This window comes from Tachypleus tridentatus, chromosome 1, assembly GCF_004210375.1.
Source record: "Tachypleus tridentatus isolate NWPU-2018 chromosome 1, ASM421037v1, whole genome shotgun sequence".
NCBI lineage: Eukaryota > Metazoa > Arthropoda > Merostomata > Xiphosura > Limulidae > Tachypleus > Tachypleus tridentatus.
The window spans coordinates 89,609,781-89,633,790 of NC_134825.1; the positions used below are offsets into that span (position 1 = coordinate 89,609,781).

General features: G+C 33.4%; 1 protein-coding gene across 2 annotated transcripts in view; it reads right to left on the reverse strand.

The window, feature by feature from the left end:
• The window catches only part of LOC143255260 (ribokinase-like), a 93,280-nt gene that overhangs the window by 42,399 nt on the left and 26,871 nt on the right, over positions 1–24,010 (reverse strand). The window contains exon 1 of one of the 2 annotated variants that reach the window (XM_076510689.1): positions 11,603–11,892. The exons of the other annotated variant lie outside the window; for it this stretch is intronic. The gene's annotated coding sequence lies outside the window, so the exon portion shown is untranslated. Of the gene's footprint in view, positions 1–11,602; positions 11,893–24,010 lie in introns of those variants that run through there. 2 annotated transcript variants of the gene reach the window in all.

The window sequence follows — 24,010 nt, forward strand, 5'->3', positions numbered from 1 at the left end:
TTTCTGTCTGTGTAGTTGGGGTGATTGGGATTAGAGTTGAATACTGTCTTTGAATGCTTCATCTGACCAAATTAATCTGAAATTTTAAATAGGGCATGCTATATTTAGCTTTTAAGTGTACAAACACTGCACTTACATCAGTATGTTTTTCTGAGATCTCAAAAACTATTATGTGCTCCATTAATTTTGCAAGCAAATAGGAACTCTGATGTTGTTGATGTAGAAAAAGATAAAGCAAGAAATTTTATAAAGGACATTCAGTGAAACTGGAAACGACATCTGGATTTCGGCGATGCTATGTAAGCTAATTATGAAAACGTTTCAGTTACTTGGTACATGAGCTGATTTAACCATTCTTATCCTAACTCTTCCCTTGAAAGTAATTGCAATTTTATTTAAAGCACTGCAGTATTCAAGTGTACAGAAATAAATTACAATGTATTGCAGTCAAAATGTTTTTTCAGGATCGGATTTGACAAAAGGATTTCAAGGATGAATTCTTTCATGTTATGTTTTGAATTTTGCACAAAGCCGCACAAGGACTGCCTGTACTGGCCGTCCCTAAATTAGTAGTGATAGATTAGAGGAAAGAAAGCTAGTCAACACCACCCACCACCAGCTCTTGGGCTGCTATTTTACTAACCGCCACAATATATCGCCCCCAGTGCTCTAACGAACCGAGCGCTCTAGTCACCAGCCCATGCCAGGCCTCCACTGAAAGGATCGAATCGTTAGTTTTACATCTGTAACTTGTAGAAAGATGAATAAATTTTAGCACAAGCATAATGTTCAGCTATCCAAAATATTGTATTTCTTTATGAAGCATTTTTCTTACTGATGGGAACCATGTGATATTTCAAAAATTGTAATTGTTTAATCCACTGTATAATATATCAGTTAAACTAAGATTTTCAACAGACAAAAGGATATTGCTGTAACGTTACTGTTTCTCAGAATTTGTACTGCATGCCGGATGGAATTAGACATTTGGTAATAAAATTAGAAAAGAAACGAACTTTACTCTCGAGATAATTGTAAAAAATGTGTATATACTTTTATCAGTCGTTGATGGGTTCTTTTAAAATATTTGGGGCAAATGATTCAATGTTCACTTAACGAGAACATCACTTTATTTCCTCTCTTAAATGTCTCCCGCTGGTACAGCGGTAAGTCTACGGATTTACAACGCTAAAATCAGGGGCTCGATTCCCCTCGCTGGACTCAGCAGATAACGCGATGGAGTTTTGTTCTAAGAAAACACACGCACATCCCTCTCTTAATATTTCTGGAACACTTGTAACCTATCATAAATTATTGTGGGCATGAGCTACAAATGACCTTCGAATCTCTAACACTGATAGCAATAGGATGAACATAAAATTATCTAGCTTATACAAAGTACTTTGTCCTCTGCTGGGACAGTGGTACGTCTTCGGATTTCCAACGCTAAAATTAGGGGTTCAGTTCTACTCGCCTTACACAGCAGACAATCCTATGTGGCATTTCTATAAGAAAATACACACAAAGTACCTTAATTAGCGCAATATAAACACAGATCAAAATATTAAAACAAACTTGACGATTAACTCTTTATCTTCAAATATATTTACAATGTTAACAGTTATCTCATATTTATAATGTAGCCTATAAAGTATAAAGTAAAAAAATGAAACAACCAAACTTAATGTTACGTCTTTAAATGTTTTTAGACTTATTTTATCAAACCTTTTGATCATAACATCATGATTAACACCGGTCGTTTATTTCAACTTAACTTCTAAATTACAGCATAAAATGAACTAAATATAATAGTTCTTATTTATACATATTTTACACACTTCATAAAACACAGGTTAGGTTTATGGCCGTAATTGTTGACAATTTCAAATAAATTAAAGTCTGAACTTAAATGAACACATTATAGGCTCAAACTAAGATCTAGTTTTCTAGATCTAGGTTTCTCTCATATAATTATAACTAAAATATAAAATTTGTAAGAATGAATGTAAGTGTCCTTACTGCGTTATAGCATAGATTGTTTTCAGCTTTTATTGTTGCTTTTAATATTATTGTTTCAGTAAAAATGGAGGTAATGTGTTAAATTCCATAGATGAATAGTTAGTGTACATAAATCATGTTATATTGAAATACTTGAGTGATAGCCCTCTTAAGATTGAAAGAAAAATTAAGTTTTATATTGCAGGTTATGTATATTTAGAGTGTAATGTATACATTGTTGGTATTTGACTATGCTGATTTTAATGCAAATTTTGTGTTCTGAAATTACAAGGAAAGGTTTCAGAAAAAATAAAAATTAAGAGCATATTAGTTTAACATCCATTATTGTTTCACAATAAACTACTAGATGGCGTAACAATACAAATTATTATGAAATTTGAAGGCGTGAGTTGCCGTGATTTAGATTTTTACCTTTTCTTAATTTATTTTTAATATAAAAATAAAGATATACACTGTAAAAAGGTAGAGGATAAGTCCCAATTTTATATTAAAATTGAAGGTACACAAACTAACCATTAAATGGTGATGATAGAATCGATTATTATCTATTTTTGTCTTGTTTTATTGTTCTAAAGTGATTAGAAATACCAATTTTTACATGTAACTAGCAAATTCGACTAAAAACCCCACAGAAATTAGCGCACTCGTTTAATCACTTTTTCAAAAGTTTATTAATTTAGTTTTTACATTTTGTTGTTATAATTATAAATTTTCTACTGCAACATTTTATTTTCATTGTTAACTAGGCGTCCACAAGATGAACTTTATAATATCAAACTCTGTACAGAATGTTTTACTGAAGTGCATTATATTCATTAAGTTGTCAACTAAAGGTACAGCTACACTGCTAAAGATACCTATTGTAAATTACTGAATAGTGATTCATTGCTTCGAACAAAACATACTCGTTATAAGTTGTAAACTACGTGTAAGGTTAACTACTAAAAGTAAATTATCTCCCTTATCAGTTTTCAGTTGAAGCAGAGGCTCATTATTCGGGGTGGATTATTTTAATTATAAATGTTGTAAACTATAGTTACTTGTTTATTATTCAAGGTAAGTTATGTCTGTTATGAATTGTGTGTACTAAAATACGACAACAATAGGTTTTATAAGTTAAGATAAATTAACTGTAATATGACCTTTTAATTAGGGATACTGACTCACTTTTTTTATTTGACAATTTATATTCTTGGTAAGGTGTCTTTCAGTTGACGCAGATTGAGATCTTGACACCTTAATAATAAAAATTCATTGACATTTTGATATTTAATTTTTGTCATATTTACTATTTCCTATGAATCTTTTTTAATTTTTTATTTTTTCTCAGTTAACTTAAGTTATATTATTTACTCAGTAGTTACTACCTTCAGTAACTCATTTATTAGAAAAAAAAGGATCGTCTCAAATGTCCAGTGTCATAGCAGCATTTTTCTAATGTTTACTTTTAAACATAATATGAATTTTGTTTAAACAACTAAATAGTTATCGTGTGATAGGTTTCACGGGCTGCTTCGGTTTACAAATTTGGCAACATTTCTAATAAAGACAAATCACAGAATCTAATAAACATTTCGATGTGATTATGCGAAAAATAGTAAAATAGTTATAGTAACGACAAAATGCATAATGCCTTTAAGTGTATAACCTGTGTTTAATGTCAGGTCATAAACTGAAAAACTGTGATGGAGGAAGGAAATAAAACTTAAAAACAAAATAAGGAATATATTCTTTTGAAACCACGTTTCAATGACATAAAATAATAAAAATCGTGCACTACAAGATAAAAGTATGTAAATATGATCTTAAAATACACATAAAACCAAAAAATGTTAACTTTTGTTAACAAATCCAACAAAATTTTCAAACTTTAATTTTTATCGGTTTTTAGTTTTTACTGTTTTTGCCCATAGTCAAAGAAATGGGACTATATCTTTAAACAATCAGGAAATCTTTTAGTGTAGGTTATACATTCATGGCATAATAAGGTTTGTGATATAAATATGTTATCATTGTGTTTGTGTTTTCCATGAAAATAACAACTTTATGTTTGGCAGCTAGGTGGGCATTTTACACAGTTAGTGAGAGCACCATCTTTTGGGAATATAGTTAACCGGGTTTCCTATCTCACTTGATTTTTCTTATCTTTTACTGTTTATATAGTACAGCTGTTTATTTCCATCCTTTTATGATAATTCACTTCACCATTGTACGTTATTTAACATGCATTTCAGATCACGATAACTGATTCATTTACGATAATACAAATAACATTAAAAGTTTTCATAGATGGAAGACAAGTTATAACCACTGCAATTGACAAAATAAAGTATTAAAAGAACTATGTTAATGAATATAAATCAAGTTGAATCTGTCTAGGATATATGAGATATAACAATCTGACCAACAACAGAAAAACTAAACTAAATTCTAAGACAAAATGTGGTATTTAAAAAAAAAATCGTTTATTTGCTTGTTTTATCAAAAAAATGGAGTTCAAAACAAAATTCTGAAAGTTTGCAGTATAAAAATCACAGAATAATTAAGTAGAATGACGTGTTTTTTCAAGGTTACTTAATAAGTTGTTTTTCTAAGTTTCTTGCAATTTGATCAAGTATTTCCTCTGTGAGAAGGACGAAAGCAAAGATATTATTGACACCCATCCTGGCCGGAAGGGGTTAATTAATTAATTAACAGAATCGATCGAGGTGCTCTGAGTGTCAGTTCTAGAAGTGAATGAAAGTGAGAACCGATAACGGTATCAAAAATGACGGATTTTCGGATTAATTTTCAAAGAAATTGCAAAAGCTATACAGCTGACATTAAACACAGTGCTCATTTCAAGGTGACCTAGATATGACGAAATTCATTAATTAATGAATTTAAATGTTCTGAATGTTAATGAATAAGCAAAATGTTCTGTATTGACAGTGATAAAAACCCGCAAAAAAACGCATCAGTGATTACAACATTCATTGAATATTTAGGAACTATATAATTCTTACGGTCGTTCCATCTAACTTTCTTGTTCGTCTTTCTTGCATACTCTGGTATGTAGACACACCAGTTATGGGTCAGAGGTTTAAATCTTCGTTAAATGAAATATGGACTCGGATGAACATGGGGCAATATTTGTGATACTGAGACGTAAAACCTTATTTATTACAGTTTTTGCCGTACTTGTTCATATACCATGAACAAGTAACTTTTCATCTTTCTATTAGAAAAATTTTGGAATTGAAATTGGTGTTTGGAAATGTAGGTAAGCAATAATTTTGATATCGTACTGTACCTAAAAAGGAACACTATTTTAATGGTTGTTAAAGAATGTTAGTATATGCTCTGCAATATTCAAATAATACACACACACATATATCTAGTCACAAACAAGGCATAGAAATATATTATCAAATTTTACCTTCAAATGCTTTGTTTTTGAAAATAATTTTATTGTTTTTACAATATTTTCCATTTAAAAAAAACAACAAAAAAATAGGTTTCGATACATATAGTGGTTACAGCACACATAGCTTACTGTGTAGCTTTTAGGCTTAACAACAATTACACTTACTCAGTTAATGCTTTTTTCTCAGAGTTTTAGTCCCTGAACAATTCATACGAAAAGAAAGACAAATGTCGTTACCTAGGAAACGTTAAGACTTTGTTTTAAAAAATGTAATTACATACCCAAGTAATATCTTATTCAAGATTGTTTGGGATTAGAGATGACCATTTCAAGAATAAAGTACATATTCAGCCAGAATATATGTAAGTCAAGGACTCTTAGTATGACGAAATCACAAGATTAACTTCCAGTCAGACCAAGATAAACAAGAAATAACCTTGGTAATGAGTATTACTAGTTCAATACACTTTTTTGTGTGTTCTTACTTGTAGAGCTTAGAAAGTATTATTTCATCATTTTTCTGCTTTCGCAATTAAAGAAGTTTCGGCCGTAATCCCAATAGTATCTCATGAGGACTGAAATAATCTATCTCATGATAAAGTGAGTGACAACATAATTATGATTAATTATAGCTTACATATTTATGTATAGTTGAGTACATCGCCACCATTGGCAGCAGACAGTCTGGTATTTGTTTTTACTGTTAAATAAGACGGAAGAAAAAGGTAAGAGCTCCATTTACGTTTAAATAAATCAATTCAAACTGGCCAGGAACCGAAAAAATGAATAACATGTTCATATAGAATTAACAATATTATCTTATCAGTTCCAAGTTTGTAAATATATGCGTTTTACTTCAAATCTCCTTCAGCTTTTAACACAAAGTCCAAAATGGCTACAACTGTGATAGTGATAGAACGGTTATAAGAAATATAAAAAAATAATGAATTATATTGTTACATTCCTTTTGAAAATTAAATTTACTGAAAATTCAACTGGAATGAAGATAACGCTGATTGATATGTAAATTAGTACTCGGAAGACCGGTTTACTGTTAATAAGAGGCTACTTCTCAGTATCTTGACCTGATCAAATATTGCTTCAGGAGTTTAAAACTAATTTTACTGTCAGAGATAAATCATTACTAACAGCATGTTTAAGCAAGATGACTGTCATGCTTAGGTGAATTTCTTCTCTTTTTTAAAATTATGATAAAACAAATCGATGTTTAGCAACATATATTCAAACAGCTTAATGACAATTCACTTCCAAAGTAAAAAGTAAAAACAATCTGTAGTTGGATAGGAATATACAAATATACAAATACACAAATACACAAATATACAAATACACAAATATACAAATATACATAAAGAAACAAAAACAGATAGATTTCATTTGTTGACAGGGATTCCGCTTTTAAGTACTTAAGAGCGCAAGACGCTTATAAACTATTTTTAGTAATAACACTATTATGATTTGAAGTAGAATAGTGTGATAAATGGTATTTTCAATTGTCATTTCGTGTTTTGTTAACACTATTAAGACTAGAATAGGAGAATAAGTGTGATAACCGATGTTTCTAAATATTGATTAGTGTTTCACAGCGCGAAGTGATATAAGAAACTGTATTTTCTATCCGTATCTTTGATAAATAAAACAGAACTAGGATAAAAAGTTTCAAGAGAAAAAGAAATAAAAAGTTTACCAATTTGTATTTGCTACTGCTGTCCATTATGTAATTATAAACAATTCAAAGAAATAATGAAATGAAACGAAGAAACGGCAGAGGAAGGAAACTTGGAAGAGACTAAAGATGTTAAACTCCCACGGACTTTGCGCAGCACGTTGTACGCAGCTGTTCTTATTCGTTACTGGCTAACTTTTTTTTTTTTCGTGCGTCAGACATTGCACGAGATTAGCGTTCACAAAAACACGAAATTCTCTGGATATACGATACCTAGCAATGCACACGTGGTCGCTTGGTTTGTCTATTTTGTAGCCTGAAAGTGTATACAGAAAGACAGACAGACACATCTTTCTAGCTCATTTTCTTTCTTCTCTGGTTTGCTCTTTTTCTTATCTCTCTTTGAATGAGCTTCTCTAACGACTCGTGAGAACGAAACACATATTTTTTTTATCTTCACTTTAAAGGATATCTTGTCTCATACTTTCCCAGGTTCTTGAGCTATTTTTAGCAGTTATGGGGTGGTCCCTTTAGTCTCATGCATACATGTAATCATTTGGTATAAAAATGATAACACTCTTACATGTAATCACTTGGTATAAAAATGATAACACTCTTTGGTGCTGGGAAAAACTCAGTGACACAAAATGAGACCGTGGGAAATGTTGAGTTTGAAAAAAAGTGATGAAAGCATTGTGGCATACGTAAAGGTAACAAATATATAGGTAATCATAATATTATTATAATATATGATTTAAATAAAGCAGCTTATGTAAAAATTAGGTTTGCGAATTAACTGTTACATCACTGTAAAATAATTCAGTTATCTCGACTCAGACGCTCTGTAACGTGATCTCAGGTAATACATGAACATTGGTTTGATTGGTTTTCTACAATATTCTCAGACAAAACAAACTTTTGGTTATCTTTCTTCAACAGTCTCGGGAGGTACGTAACTTTAGTTTGGTTGGTTTTCTCTCTCATTTCGCTGGTGATAAGCGAAGTTTTGTGTATTTGATTTCCTCTGCTAGCATAGACGATATGTGAACTTTGATATATTTTCTCCTACTATGTCGGGTGATACGTAAGCTTTTGTTTGATATGTTTTCTCTACTTTTTGAGGTGGTACGCGAAATTTTGTATAGTTGATTTTCTCCTACTTTCTCTGGTGATATGTGGGCTTTGTTTGATTGTTTTACCTCTACATTCTCAGGTGATATGTGGGCTTTGTTTAATTGTTTTACCTCTACATTCTCTGGTGATATGTGGGCTTTGTTTAATTGTTTTACCTCTACATTCTCAGGTGGTATGTGGGCTTTGTTTAATTGTTTTACCTCTACATTCTCAGGTGGTATGTAGGCTTTGTTTGATTGTTTTACCTCTACATTCTCAGGTGGTATGTGGGCTTTGTTTAGTTGTTTTACCTCTACATTCTCAGGTGATACGTGGGCTTTGTTTAATTGTTTTACCTCTACATTTTCAGGTGGTATGTGGGCTTTGTTTAGTTGTTTTACCTCTACATTCTCAGGTGATACGTGAACTTCTCATTACAAATCTAGTGTATTCTGTATTTTTATTTAGTTAATACTCATCAAAGTTATCAAATGATCAGAGAAACACTAATGTAATTGAATTAAACATTCTCAACGTTATTCAGTTATTTCTGCAACTATCATAACCACCAGTATTAATTCGACCGGGACCTGATTTAAGCTCCTCTTCCATCAGCCGTTTGTATCAGCGTTAAATTTGAAGGCTCATAACAGTAAATTTTGTGTTTTGGCGCCTAGGGTGACCATTGTATCTTTGCGATACAAAAACGAAACAAACATACAAACTTTAAACGCAAAACGTTGTTTCAATCACATCACGTGGTCAGTTTGCCGAAAAAGTTATGCTATAGCATCGTATGAAGTCATGCAGCTTGTTATGATTAGTGATTTTTACATGTATGTATACAAATGCTTAGTGATATCTTTCTCTACACATACACACACACAAACACGCACATATATATCTTAGTGACTGATAAAGTCAAATAAATACATTCTCTCTAATCAATCACATACACACCAACACACTCAGAATACAGAGTGCATTATTTTTACTGTATAAATTAACGGATACACTTTGTAATTCTTTTCAAGTGTTTTAAAAAAATCTTTAAATTTTTATTTCATTTTGTTCTATTTCCTGACTCATGTTGTGTTTGCTGCTGTTTTTAAGACAACGACTGTTAGTCCCTCTTCTCATTTATCGTCCAAAAGCTACGACATTATCAATCATTGTATCTAACCATGATATATATCGCTGTTAATAACAATACTTCTGTACACTACAGTGTCAAATACGACATGCGAAAAATGATACATACGTCAGTTTCAGATTGTGAACTTAATTATACTCAATAACCGGGAACTCGAGGTGAGCCGCCTGGTAGTAGAACACGTGCTTTTTTATGTCAGTTTCGGGAGAGTGGAAAGGAAAGAGGGAGGACAAGTGACATGACAGCTTAGCACTTCAAATGAGGTTATGATAAAAGTCTTCTTGTGAGGATAATGACATTTAAGTTGTTCATTCTATGTGTGTTTAAGTAACGGCGCTAATGATTATGGTCGTTATTTCTGTTATTCATAACCAACTTTTATCTGTCTCTCCGTAGTAATTGTATTATACGTATTTGAGGTTTACAACAACTTTACAGCGGTTGTATAGCAGTTACATTTAGGAACAGAGTGAGCTCATGAAATACTAAAATGTGTACGGCGTGAATATATGTTATAAAAAGGTAATAAATCTCACAAATAAAAACTTTAAAATAAATTTAGAGCTTTGTTACCAATGAATCATTACTGAAACAGTATGAATGATCTACACTCTATGTATATACGACACAAATGACATACACGCTACAAGTATAACAGGAATTACCTAAATGTTATATATGTTAACACGAATAGCTTACACGCTACATATGTAAAATACGCATGATCTACACACTATATACGTATAACACAAGTGGTCTGCTCGCTGTATATATACATATAACATGAATAGTCTATACGCTATATATGTATAACGTGAGTGGCTTACACAATATATATATGTTTAACAAGAATAGTCTACGTGCGATATATGCTTAACATGAATGGCCTACTTACCAAATATGTATAATACACATGGCATGCACCATATATATCTGTAACACTAACAGCCGATATGTATAAAATGAATGGCATGCACATTATATATGTATAACATGAATGGCCTACACATTATATATGTATAACATGAATGGTCTACACATTATATATGTATAACATGAATGGTCTACACATTATATATGTATAAGATGAATGGTCTACACATTATATATGTATAACACGAATGGCCTACACATTATATATGTATAACATGAATGGCCTACACGTTATAGTATATGTATAACATGAATGGCCTACACGTTATAGTATATGTATAACATGAATGGTCTACACAATATATAGGTATAAAATGAATGGTCTACACACTATATATGTATAACATGAATGGTCTACACACTATATATGAACATATATATATATATATATTTGTTTATTCAATTTTGCTACACATACAGACTAAAAGCGATTGTCCCTGAATGGCTCAACGGTAAGCTAGAGGTGTTATAAAATTACCAGTCAGAGTTGGATACTCAAGTTGGGTGCAGTGCAGTGAGTCTCGAAAAAACAACAAGTAAATCTATAAGGAATATAACAATACAACCACTCAGTTGTCTCTGGTTTCGTGGAGATGTAACTTATTTAGTGAAACCTGATATAACTCATTCTAAACTCTTAAATACTTTGGGTGAAAAGTCAAAGGTCTATGGAATTGAAATTATTTGTAAAATAAATCCAATAAAATTCGAAAATGTGACAGAATATATGTTAATTTTCCTGTGACGGAAAATGAAAAGTTTAACCACCCACGAATATAGTAAATAACCTCATCCTGTAGATATATTTCTTTCATGATATGACGAAAGAAAACCACATGATTTAAATGTTAACTTTGTGAGGGAAAAATATAATTATACACATTAATTTTTCCCCGTAATACTGTTTGTGATTGATGCATCTTCATCCTAATATTGTCTAACTCAAATAACGCGCAATGTTTATGAAACGACTGTAAAAACAACTGTTCAAAAAAAAAGGAGGCCGACATTATTTATTCCTATTTAAATGTAGAAAAATAAATTTGGTAATGGAAAATAAACATTTCCTGAAACTGTGCTATCGGTAACGGAAGATAAACCTCACCTGAAACTGTGTTACTGATAATGAAGCCAAACCTCTCCTGAGGATGTTACTAGTAATGAAAGACAAAACCCTCCTGACATGTGTTACTAGTAATGAAAGACAAAACTATTCTGAGGCTGTATTACTGGTAATGGAAGATAATTTTTACCTGAAGTTGTATTACTGGTAATGGAAGATAATTTTTACCTGAAGTTGTATTACTAGTAATGGAAGGCAGAACACTTCTGACGTTGTGTTATTGGTAATGGAAGAGGAAAACTCTCCTGAGGCTGTGTTATTGGCAGCGAAAACAAAACTCTTCTGAAGCTGTGTTATTGGTAACGAAAGACAAAACTCTCCTCAAAGGAATATAACTGAATATATAAACCTTTTGAAAGCATACCGACGAAGAAGTATGCACGAATGTGAGAAACAAACTAAAAAGCTGCTGTTATTACATAAAAATATTGGTCTCCATTTACATTTCTACAAAGACTTCGTTGATTAAAAATCAATAGTTAGCTAGTTTTTAGCTTTGCGAGGATATTCTTAATGGTTATCATCTGCACCACACCCGTTTCGTTGGCAAATTAGAAAAAACAAAACTTGAATCTTTGAATGATACGAACTAATTTTGCGTTTATCTTTTTTTTTCGCCATCATTTTTTGGGCCAAGGCTTCAAAACAATTAACTTGTCCAATAAAAAAAAAACCTTTCTGTCCCTGCCTACACTTCACACGCTTTGATAATGTTTCTTTCTGATTTGATATTGATATATCTGAAAATATTAGCAAAATAAGAACACTACATACGATAACGTATACCGAACAGGACTAGGGCTAGCTGGTATGATAATATTACAAGCAGAAAATGCAAAATTCCAAAGGTTTTTTTTTTTTTTAGATTCATGCATAAACATGTCATCAGTTGGTCGATAAAGATGTCAAAACTCTATATAGATTAAGGTTGTACTTCAGTGGACGATAACTTAAAGTTTTGTTTTTTTTTTGAAGCTGGAAGTTTTTGTTTGACAACTTTAACAACAGTCTTTAAGAACCTGAACTACTTGAATGTTAAGCTTTAGTATGACGTCAGATATTTCTGCCAATATTTCCTTTTGAAGCTTAACTACAAGAACTTTATTATTTCTGCTAGTTTGATGTCTTAGGGTGCGTTTTTTTGGTTGTTTTTCTATGTTGTCTTATCCAAGCTCTTTCAGAGGAAAAATAATATTTTTGACATATAGACAGCGACAAAATTTGTAAAGATAAATTTACTATAGTTTGAGGGTATAATTTATTTCAACATTGACGAGAAAATTTTCCCAACTTATAATATCACGACAAAAAATGTTGATCACTTATAACATTATTTAATTAGTCTTTGTAAAAGAGGTTAGATTCATTAGAAATAAACTGGTGTCCTCATTTCGTAATTCACTGCAAGAAGTAGATTTATATAGTTAATTGTCTTGTGATTGTAGTTACGAATCTTTTTAACTCTGATCAAACAAATACAGTAAATAAAAGGACAAAGAATAAAGATAAAACCATGGTTAAATAAGCATACGAGTTCTGAGACAGTTTATAACACAGAGTAAAGATTTTCAGCCCGAAAGCGACATCTCAGATGCACGAGATTCGTGTGAAGTGACTTATTTCAAAAAAAGCTGAGAGCGAATATTTTTACACAATGAAAAAACAACAAAAATTATCAACAAAACTAGCCTTTAAATGGGAAGAAATGTAATCAAACTTTACTATCTACAAGACTGTCATTCTCAAACAGGCAACGATACTTTGTTGTTGTGTTTGTTTGTTTGTTTTCGAATTTTGCTCAAAGCTACACGAGGGCTATCTGCGCTAGCGTTCCTAATTTAGCAGTGTAAGACTAAAGGGAAGGCAGTTAGTCATCACCACCCACTGCTTTACCAATGAATAGTGGGATTGACCGTCACATTATAACGCCTCCACGGCTGAAAGGGCGAGCATGGTTGGTGTAAGAGAGATTCGAGTCCGCGACCTTCAGATTCCGAGTCGAGAACCCTAACCACTTGGCCATGCAGGGCCTGTTGTTGTGTGTGTGGGTATGGGAGTATTTTTAATGTGTTATCGTGTAAAGTGATAAATTTAAAATAGCATCACCGTTATATTTTTCAAAAGTAATAGTGTGATGTTTGTTTGACAACATATTTGACATAATAATGTTTCGTTTTCATAACTAACACATTATTTTATTTTTGGGTAATGTTTTGATTTATTAAACTTAACAACATATTCAGTAAATAAGTGTTTACTCTACTGTTAATCGTAACTAAAATTACCTTATGTCTTGTGTAACGGATTTACCGCAATATATTTCTTTTTGTGTTTATGCTTCTTTGTGTATAGTTTTCTTTTTTGCATGCGACGTATACTTTTGACTGTGTTTTGCGCAAATATTGCCTGTTCTCGAAATTTATAGAAGGTTCTTGAAGGTAAGAATCAACAATAATTGTTGTACGAAAACGAGTTAGAATATTGTTGAAACGTTGAGAAACTCGCGTGAATTGCATAAAAAGCAGAAAAGCAACGTGTCAAGAGAGAAGAGTATTATTATTATTACTGGACAGTCACAATCAGTGTGCTATAAACCATGAAAGCTATAATTGTGGTTAACATCTATTAATTGGAAAACTACAGAATTTAACTAGGAACGTTTATAGATTTCGAACCTTACAAACCGTCCAACTTCAGTGAATTAATTTTGGACGTCAGTGTTTTAACGAGGACATTAACTATCTCTTAGGTAAAAATCAGCTTATGAACGCCGTTAGGTCAACTGAACCAGCTATCTTTAGCTAGGTATGACAGTATCAACTCAGAATTAATTTGCTCGTCGTGGACCTGGATCATCCATAAAATATTCAGTTCTAGATTAAACAGAAGACTCAGTATAGTTTGTAAGTTTGTATAAACTCCTGAATGTAAACCAATATTTGTAAGAAGTATTAGTAATAATCGTTATTATAAATTGTATGTTTTTATGTTTGTATATCAATATATATTTATGTTTAAAAAGGAAATTGTGTGTGTCAATCTTATTGACAAATGACATAAAGCTGATAGATATTAACATTTAATTAACTTCGTAATTCAAATTTTCGTTTATTTGAAATAGTAATACGTTAACTTACGTAACATAATAAATCGGATACTTGCCCGAAATAAATAATAATACGTAACACTTGTCATAGCCGAAAATTTCTGTGCCATTTGAGCAGAGGGAAATATTAATACAAAAGCATTATCATAAGCAAAGAAGAAAAACAAAAATGTTGACGTTTAAGAAATCGTAGTAGAATTGTATTTACGGTGTGATGTTGTCCCTCTGCAGAAGGCGTTTTTGTAAGTATCGTGTACTTTTCTTTTAGTACAAGAAATATTCGTGGTGATACCGCCAAAACAGGATTGGAAATTTTAGTAAGAATACCTATGGTGAATCTACGTAAAATACTGGGAATAGATGGTATCTTGTCATCAAAGAAAGTGCCCGTATGCCATTAAGAAGCTATGTTGAAGTTCGAGAACTTTGTTCAGACATATAAACATCTAGACAAGATAGCGACAAAACGCTTAACAAACAAAGGTCAACACACATTAAGATACACAGTTAAAGCAGGTTGTTAATGACATCAGGTCTGGACACGAAGAAAAGTTGACTTTGCTGAAGATCACGTAACAAATAAGGAAAACTTCGTTGCAACCTTTAAGTTGATGGACAAGTTAGATCCAGTATTTCAGGCACCAAACATTGCTTCCAAAATGCTATTCAAGCTATTCAAGAAAAATATCTTTGCTGTTGCCAGTTGCCATATGAAATGTGTCATAATCAAGTTTATTCATAATGATTCAGTTCTTTTTATGCTATGATACATAGTGTTGTTGAATGTGTGCCTTCATTATATTTATGTCATGTCACATCAGATATTATCCTAGACATTGAAGAACTCTTCTTAGCTATTGTTTGAAAGGAAAGAATAAAAGGTGAAGAGGTAGCAGATGGTATAATGTAACACTTACAATCAGATAATCAGCTTACAATCAGATATGAGACTGTGCTTATTCTACGAACCCATGAAAGATGCAAAGAAGAATGTGTTATAGTATGTAAATCACACACACTACGTCTGTATCCAGTGCCCATGTGGCCTTTCGCCTTTAGTACCAGAACTCGTCAGGCGATGTAGAGGTAGCTTTTATTAGAGTATTCACTATACTGCACAGTTATTGATCTTATTAAAAACCTTCAACTGCTGACTCCACCAGAAAAGGTGTAATAATTGATAATAATATTTGTTGGTATAATTTCTATTTATTATTTGTGAAACTGAAGAATTCGTTTTAAAGTAAAGCTTAACACTTGGAAAACAGTGTTTGATTATTCACCTGGTCATAACTGATATTCGAACCCTTAATCTTCATTCAAAAAAACCCAAACAATGTTTTTCATCAATACTTTGGAAAATATAACCACATAAAATCACTACACTTGTTTAACTGACTATGTTCAATAAATGAGATAAGTAATCGGAACAATAAATTATGTTCTTAAGCAACAGCACCATTTTGAGAAGCTTATATAGCACCTCACCCTAAACCTTCACACGTAACGCTCAAAGGACTGTGTACAAATCGTTGGATAAAATGCTGTTCCTTTCTAGAATTTTCCCGACTATGACGTCGTACTTGAATTTTTATGTGCAACGCTTCATAAAGATTCTGAGAAATACTAGGACTTTAATAAACACCAATGAATGTGGGATGGTGATATAAAGGTTAATAACGTTTCTGCAAAGATTTCAAGCATTTATTACATTGTTAATTCTGTGGCTTTCTTTACCATATCTGAAATCGCTGACTTCAAATCACAAGAAATGTAGAGTGATATTCATTTTGCATACCAAAAGGTAGTCAGTGTGTGTTAGAATGTATAAACAAGCACAGAAAAAACCTTTCACAGGATCAATATGAAGGTTTGAAGTGAAATAATTTAGATCGTAGTAAACAAATTCGGGAAGTAAGTTGTGGTTGCGGAATCAATACTCAGAACTACCTAAATTCAGAGATATCAGTCCAGCGTTGTATCTGAAATCTAACTGTTTTATTACAACGTTCGAAGAAAATTTCAGTTGTGGGGTATCTTGGGAAAGAGCTAGCAGATTGGTTTATAATGCTGTTTAAATGAAAAAAAAACAAACAAAGCTGACACTATCCACGTTGTGCCTCATGCTCTAAGTTGCTTTAGATAAAGACCCAAAGGATGATTCAAAAGACCTATTGGCCTGGGAGACTGACCCACCAACATTGAAGCCCTTGCCCACCTGGCGATAAAAGAAGTGTCATTGGAAGGATAAGACAGACAAAGGACTGTCACTGCCTGAGTCTTTAATTGAGCAGCTGGCAATAGATGATGAAGACAATATATCCAAAGAATAGGACTTTCTTTATGTTTGGTTTCACAATCCCAGCGCCGAAAGTTGAACTGAGTGATCGATTACAGCTTTAAGAAAGCTTAAAACACCTACAGGAAACCGCACAGGAGATCATAGGCTGACTGATTTACCTGTAACGATTCAGTATTGTATTCAAGTTAATGCTATCAACATTGTAATAAAATTCAGTGAACATCATCCAAAATCTGTTACTATTCCCTCCTAATTTCATTATCTTAAAATGTCACCATTTGTTTGTAATAATTTTTACTTTCATTTAAAGTTTCTGACTCAGAGAAGGATAATGTCCCATTTAGTGCTTTGCTCCTTCGCCGCCTTGGATTCCCATTTCTTCCAAATCCTTTATTCTCCCCTGTACAGTCTGTATCTGAAGGCATATGAGTGAAAATAAGGAACATGTTATATCAACCGCACTGCATCCTCCATATACAGTACAGACGAGGCCTTTCGTCAACAAAAGGGCTAATTAAACCCGCTGGGATACGACAAACATAATATCACCTTTTATGAACAACGACTGTTATGGTGTGAACTAGATTAAAATAGTGAATTGTAATTATTAACAATCTTTGTATTCAATGTCATTTACAAATCAGATTTTTTTGCGTTACGCTTACTTCTAGTTGTGCCTTCCTTCGATTTTCTTAGTTTTGTGGACTTTCTTGATATTCAGCTACAAGTTTTATGCTACACAAAGACGCAATTTCTTCCAAGACGTTACAACTTTGAAAGGTACGCGTGAAAAGAAACAAAAGTATCTTTAAAAATGCTCTTTATTAAAGTCCTACTATAATGTGTATAATGAATAAAATGTAAGTAGAACAAAATGTTTCCAAAGCAAATTCTATCCTTTTCTCTGTAATGCAGAAACATGCACAACTGGTTATTAACCCCCTTATGACCAAGGGCCCGGCATGGCCAGGTGGTTAAGGCACTCAATTTAATCTGCGGGTTCGAATCCCCGTCACACCAAACGTGTTCGCCCTTTCAGCCGTAGGGGCGTTATTATGTGACCATCAATCCCACTATTCATTGGTAAAACGAGATGGCGGTGGGTGGTAATGACTAGCTGCCTTCCCTCTAGTCTTATACTGCTAAAGTGGGGACTGCTAACGCAGATAGACCTTTGCGCTAAATTGAAATCAAACCAAACTTATTACCAAGATATCGTAATGTTTCTGTAAAAAACAATAACTAAGTGATTATTTTTACTCATTGGATCGAAACACGTCCATATGATTAAAGAAATGGACGTTCTGCAAAAACCGTGGGTACGTAATATAACAGTGTGAGTAATCAATGGGTCAATTTTTATATGTGTTCGCGGACATCAGTCTTGTATAGTGCATTATTAAAAGAAAATTCAGACTTTTACATTAACTTACCACCGAAATTCTATAGATTGTGCGCGTTATAATCTTGGGGTTCCCAATTCTAATATCGGGAATAGCGAAGACGCATTATATTAGTAAATCTTTGTCAATGTGTCCACTGTGCTCTTAAATTATCTGTACCAAGTCTTATGTTGTCTTATTTTGATGTTTTCTTTGGGGGTAGGGGGCTATTGTTAATGATTCGATCAAACAATTTCAGCTCAAATGATAACAAATGATGTCAAGGAAGTAGTTGACAAATTAGGTTACTGTAGATTGTAATGAATACACAAATAGATGTTTGTTTAAGTGGAAGATATTTCCAGGCCTGACATCATATTTTATGTAGTTTGATGTAAAAACAAGCAAACTAAGTAACTTAACTGAAACACAAACGATCAGAAGTTAATTTCAGTCCATACCCATATTTCCGGGAATATTTAGATTTGCTACTTAATTAGATCTCTAGTATTGATAGTTGGGATTTTATTACAAAACAAATATCTATATCAGGCAGGCCTACCCACTTACGAGGCTCAAAATGTTAACATCTTAGAACATAATTATCCTAAATAATCAGAAAAGTTATTGGTGACAAATTTGTATACCGTTTGATTGGCAAGTTCATGAAACAATTATTTCTACGACTTTAAGTAACGTGGTTACATAATATAGAATAAACTATATAATAAATATACATAAAACATTCCTAAAACAAATCCATGTATAAAGGGGTATACTTCTAAACTTGTCCCTCTCCTTACTGGGTCAACGATAGGTTTGAGTGTTATAACATTAAAAATGAAGAGAATGTGTAGCTTTGTGCTTAACAACAAACAAACCGAGTTTGAGCAGGAAATTTATGTATCGTATCTCTGTTTAAAATCAACACACGGTCATTTGGCGACAAAACTTTGTGAGACTTAGATAATAAGACAAAAAATTAAGTCAAGCTAAACAAGTTATTCTTGAAAACTTATTTTCGGCGTTCTTTCATCTCGAACGTACCTATGTCTACATCTAGAGGTGTTGAATTAAAAATTATTCCACTCTGAACGAAATATTTATTTTAACTCGAAAGTCGTTACATTTAATAAATAAAGCTGCTGTGGTGTCTCCAATTAACACAACTGCACATCTTTGCAGGGCCTAGCATGGCCTAGCGCGTTAAGGCGTGCGCATCGTAATCTGAGGGTCGCGGGTTCGCCCCGAGTCGCGCCAAAACATGCTTGCTCTCCCAGCCGTGGGGGTGTTATAATGTGACGGTCAATCCCACTATTCGCTGGTAAAAGAGTAGCCCAAGAGTTGGCGGTGGGTGGTGATGACTAGCTGCCTTCCCTCTAGTCTTACACTGCTAAATTAGGGACGGCTAGCACAGATAGCCCTCGAGTTGCTTTGTGCGAAATTCCCAAACAAACAAACAAACAAAAGTACATCTGTGCTTCTTATTTTGAGCAAGAAAATAACCTTTAATGGTAACTATTATCATTTTTTTTTTTAGTTTAGAAGTATTGTTTGTAAGTTCAAGCTAGGAAGTTACCATGAATGGTAATCAATAGAACGTTTTTCATCTCTAACAGTATAAAAACTTCGAGTATCTAAGTACCTATTGATGGTATCTATTAACATTGTTTTACTTATTTATCGCACTATAAAAACTATTTTTCAAGTCAGCTAGAAAGCGATAATTGGTACTATCTAATAACTTTATAGATCTGCAACTGTGTGTTTGTTTGAAATTAAGCACAAACCCACACAATGGGCTATCTGGGGTCTGCTCACCACGGGTATCGAAACCTGGTTTCTAACAGAGTGAGTCTGCAGACATGCCGCTGTGTCATCAACTGTGGAAACAAAAGATTTGGTTACATGAATAAGAATTGCATGTATGTTTCAAGTTAACATTTCTTCATTGTTTATGTAAAAAAAATGATTTTGTTGGAAAATCAAATTCGTGACTGGTATAAAAACTTTATTCTTCATGACGTTTCTCATAAATAAAGGAAAAAAAGGGTGGCAAGAGTTATGAAAACAGATGCTTCTCACAACACATCAACAACAGCCTTACCCTGTTCTCTGTTTCTCTTTGTTTACTTTTTCATTCTACTACCGAGGCAGGTGCACGGTTGCAAACTGAAAATGTCTTCCGCATTTCGTTCTACAGGAAGCTAACTATTACGTCATAAATAACTTTTTTCTTTAGTTTTCTTATTATATATAGTAGTGAGGGCAGTTGCTAAATAAAATGTTTTTCATTAGTCAATTTTCTAAGAATACTTATCCTGTGTGACGCAAGACAAAAATAATACGAAATTGGGCGTATATGCGTCATCCATTTTGACCTGACTTTGTTAGTCAAATATTGGCGGGAAATTACGCAACAACTAGAAGCTAGCTAATCTCTGCTTAGTTCTTTCTCTCGTTGTAAGGCCATAAAGACCATCTGTCACCTGGATAGCATGTAGGAAGTAGTGCAGTGCGGAAGTGGGGACATTTGGCGTACTTTTCCACGTGCATTCTCCCCTATACAGCTGTTATACGTTGAACCATGCTACATTTGGTATTTCATGTTTATACTTTTCGTGACCTAGTTTTCTGTGGGTCATGTGTCCTTGAAATGCCGTTGGTAGCTAAGGTTTCTAGAATTTTAATAGTCAACCCGTGTTTTTATCTGTGCTGCGCCCACCTCCATTTCCTGTCCAGAATTAGTGTTATTGTTATACAATTTTAATCTCAAACAGCCTAAGAACTTGTTTGTTTGCTTTTAGACGTAAAGCCGCACAATGGGCTACCTGCACTTTTTCCACCACGCATTTAATCTCCGATTTTGTAGTCACTATGGAGCGCTTCAGTGAAAAATTGATTTGAACTGTCAGCATGTGTTTTAGCATTTATGTATAACTTTTCAACTCGGGAGAAACAAAAAGGAGAAGTGAAACAAAACCATAAAATATATTCTTTATGTAGTAAAAATAAATCATTATTACTAATTGTGTATTTTCTGTTCTGGGAAGGAGACTTAAATGTTATATATATATACATTCTGTACTTAATATTTCTTAATATACATATCACTTGATAATCTAGGTACAAAATGAAACCTAGTTTATGTACCAGAGAAAGTACTTAGTAGTAAATAAATCAGATAATTTCTTAGCGTTTTACGATATTTTAAGATTCCGTTGATGATTCCAAGAGCACCTTGCCAGTTTGTTAAGTTTTTGTTTTGAATTAAGCACAAAGCTACACAATGGCCTATCTGTGCTCTGCCCACCACGGGTATCGAAACCAGATTTTTAGCATTGCAAGTCCGCAGACATACCGCTGAGCCACTGGTGGGGAGTTTGTTAAGTAAGTCTGAAAAATGGATAATAATTTACAATATTAATATTAAGACCAAAATTTAGTTACGTGTATTGCTTGCAATAAACAAGATAATAATGGAATCGATACCAGAATTTCAAAACAGGTATGGATGAAGGTACATCAACTTTAAACTTCAATGTTGTAATCCTGGTGGATCAAGTCAAACTGCTATAAATTATTATAAAAAAGCCTTTAATAAGTTGTATATAAGAGTATTGATATTTAAACAGGTAAAATAAACGAATATTACAGTACAATATTTACTGTACATCATCGAAGAGAGATCAGGAGAATATAGACGCCTTTTAGTTTATTTTAATAATTAACCTAACATTCGTGAGTTTTACAAGGTAACGTGTTGTTTTTACTCTATTATAATAAATAGCACAACAACAGTTTAAACAACAACATGAATGCATTATGATTATGACTTATTTCTTGAGGAAGCAAACTACGTTAGACAGCTATTTGAACTATGTATTCCGATTCATAATAAAAATAACACTTAAGAGAAACCCAGTAACGCTGATTTTAACATGGTTGTTTGATTCATATTGTAACGGTTTTAATATTATTTTAATATCTATGTTTGTTTCGGTTTAATATATATATATAAAAGTGTACGCAACTTATATTATTAGATGTGTATTGCGCAGGTCCCGCTTGTACTCTAAATTTCTAGAGAGTTTCGAGAGTAATAATCAACAATATATGTTTTACGAAAGCACTAGTGCAGTGGTGCACAAACTTTGTGAGTCAGGGCCCACAAACAGACTTCTCGTAACCGTTGGGGGCCACAAGAAAGTGAAGATTAAAATCGTCCCACAGTTGTTTCACACAAGATGGACATCACATTTAAGAACACACAAATAACGATTACATCAAAAAGTTTGCAAATTATTCTAAGTTAGTGCGACGGGTGGTGCTGCATATCATCTACGAGCTTAGAAATGTCCGGCTTGATGTTTGACGTTGAAAGACCCAAGATGATCGTCAGTCAGCTGATTGCGAGTGTTGTTTTTGTTCAGTTTCATATGCGAGAAAGCCTGTTTGCAGTAGTACGTGCTGCCAAACATGCTGATGTGGACAAGTGCGTTCTCTTTCAGATTAGCAAATGTATCAGGCAACGTTTTGTAGAAGTCAATAAAACTATTTTCTCGGTAAATAGCACGCAGTTCATCAGATGCCTGGAGATCAGTAAGTTCGAGCTGATATTCTGCTGACAAGTCATCCACTGACACACTGAACGGATCAGCAAAAAGTTTCATCAACAATCTGCATTGGTCAAAGTCAAACTTGTGTGTCAATGTCCTGATTCTTCTGTAGCTGTAGCTGAAAAGTGGGAAAGTGCAAGAAGTTGCCTGATGCTGCTTGCTGCCGGAACAACTGGAGCTTTGTCCTGAAAGCTGAGACGTTATTTGCAAGCTAACAGACAAGCTGATTTTTGCCTTGAAACTTCAAATTCAGATCATTCAAGTGTTGTGTCATGTCGACCAGAAAGATCAAATCAGCTTGCCATGCTGGATCAGTCATGGAAATCACTTCTGTGTCTTTGTTCTTGCTTCTGAGGAATTCTATCACCTCATCAATCAACTCCTAGAATCTTCTGAGCATCTTCCCTCGACTCAGGTAGCATACTTCACAGTGATACACAAGGTCACCATAGTCTAAATCAATTTCTTCAAGAAGACTTCGAAACTGATGGTGGTTGAGCCTCGTGATTTGATGAAATTAATGGTTTTCGTCACTAATGCCACCAGTGCCTGAAAACCAAGTTCTTTACTGTACATGTTCTGTTGGTGAATAATACAGTGCAACTTCACCAACTGTCTGTTCTGCTTTCCTCGATGCTTCATCAACAGTGATACTAACCCGCTACTTTATCCGGTCATGGCTGGTGCTCCATCAGTTGTCATACTTACCAGTTTCGTGAAATCCAATGAAACACTACTACACAGTCGTACTGTCTCCTCGAATAGAGCAAACCCAGTTGTCTGACCCTTAATGGAACCTATGCCGATTAGTTCCTCTGTGATATCAAATGATGACGACACGCCACGAACAAAAACTAGTAGCTGTGCTGTTGAACTGATGTCAGTCAACTTGTCTGCTGCCAAAGAGAAGTAGACAAAGTTGGCTGCTTCATTTGTAAGCTGCCTTGTCATGTCTGCTGAGAGGTGTGAAATTCTTCATTGAATTGTCATACAATTCAAAGCCACCGTCTGTAGCTTGCAAACTGCTTCCAGACACAACTTTTCCGATGCAGTAATCATACATTGCTTGATAAAATCACCATCAGTGAACGGTCGGCCAGATTTCGCTATCATCAACGAAATATCGTAACTAACCTCACATGCTGCACGTAAGTCTGCTGACTGCTT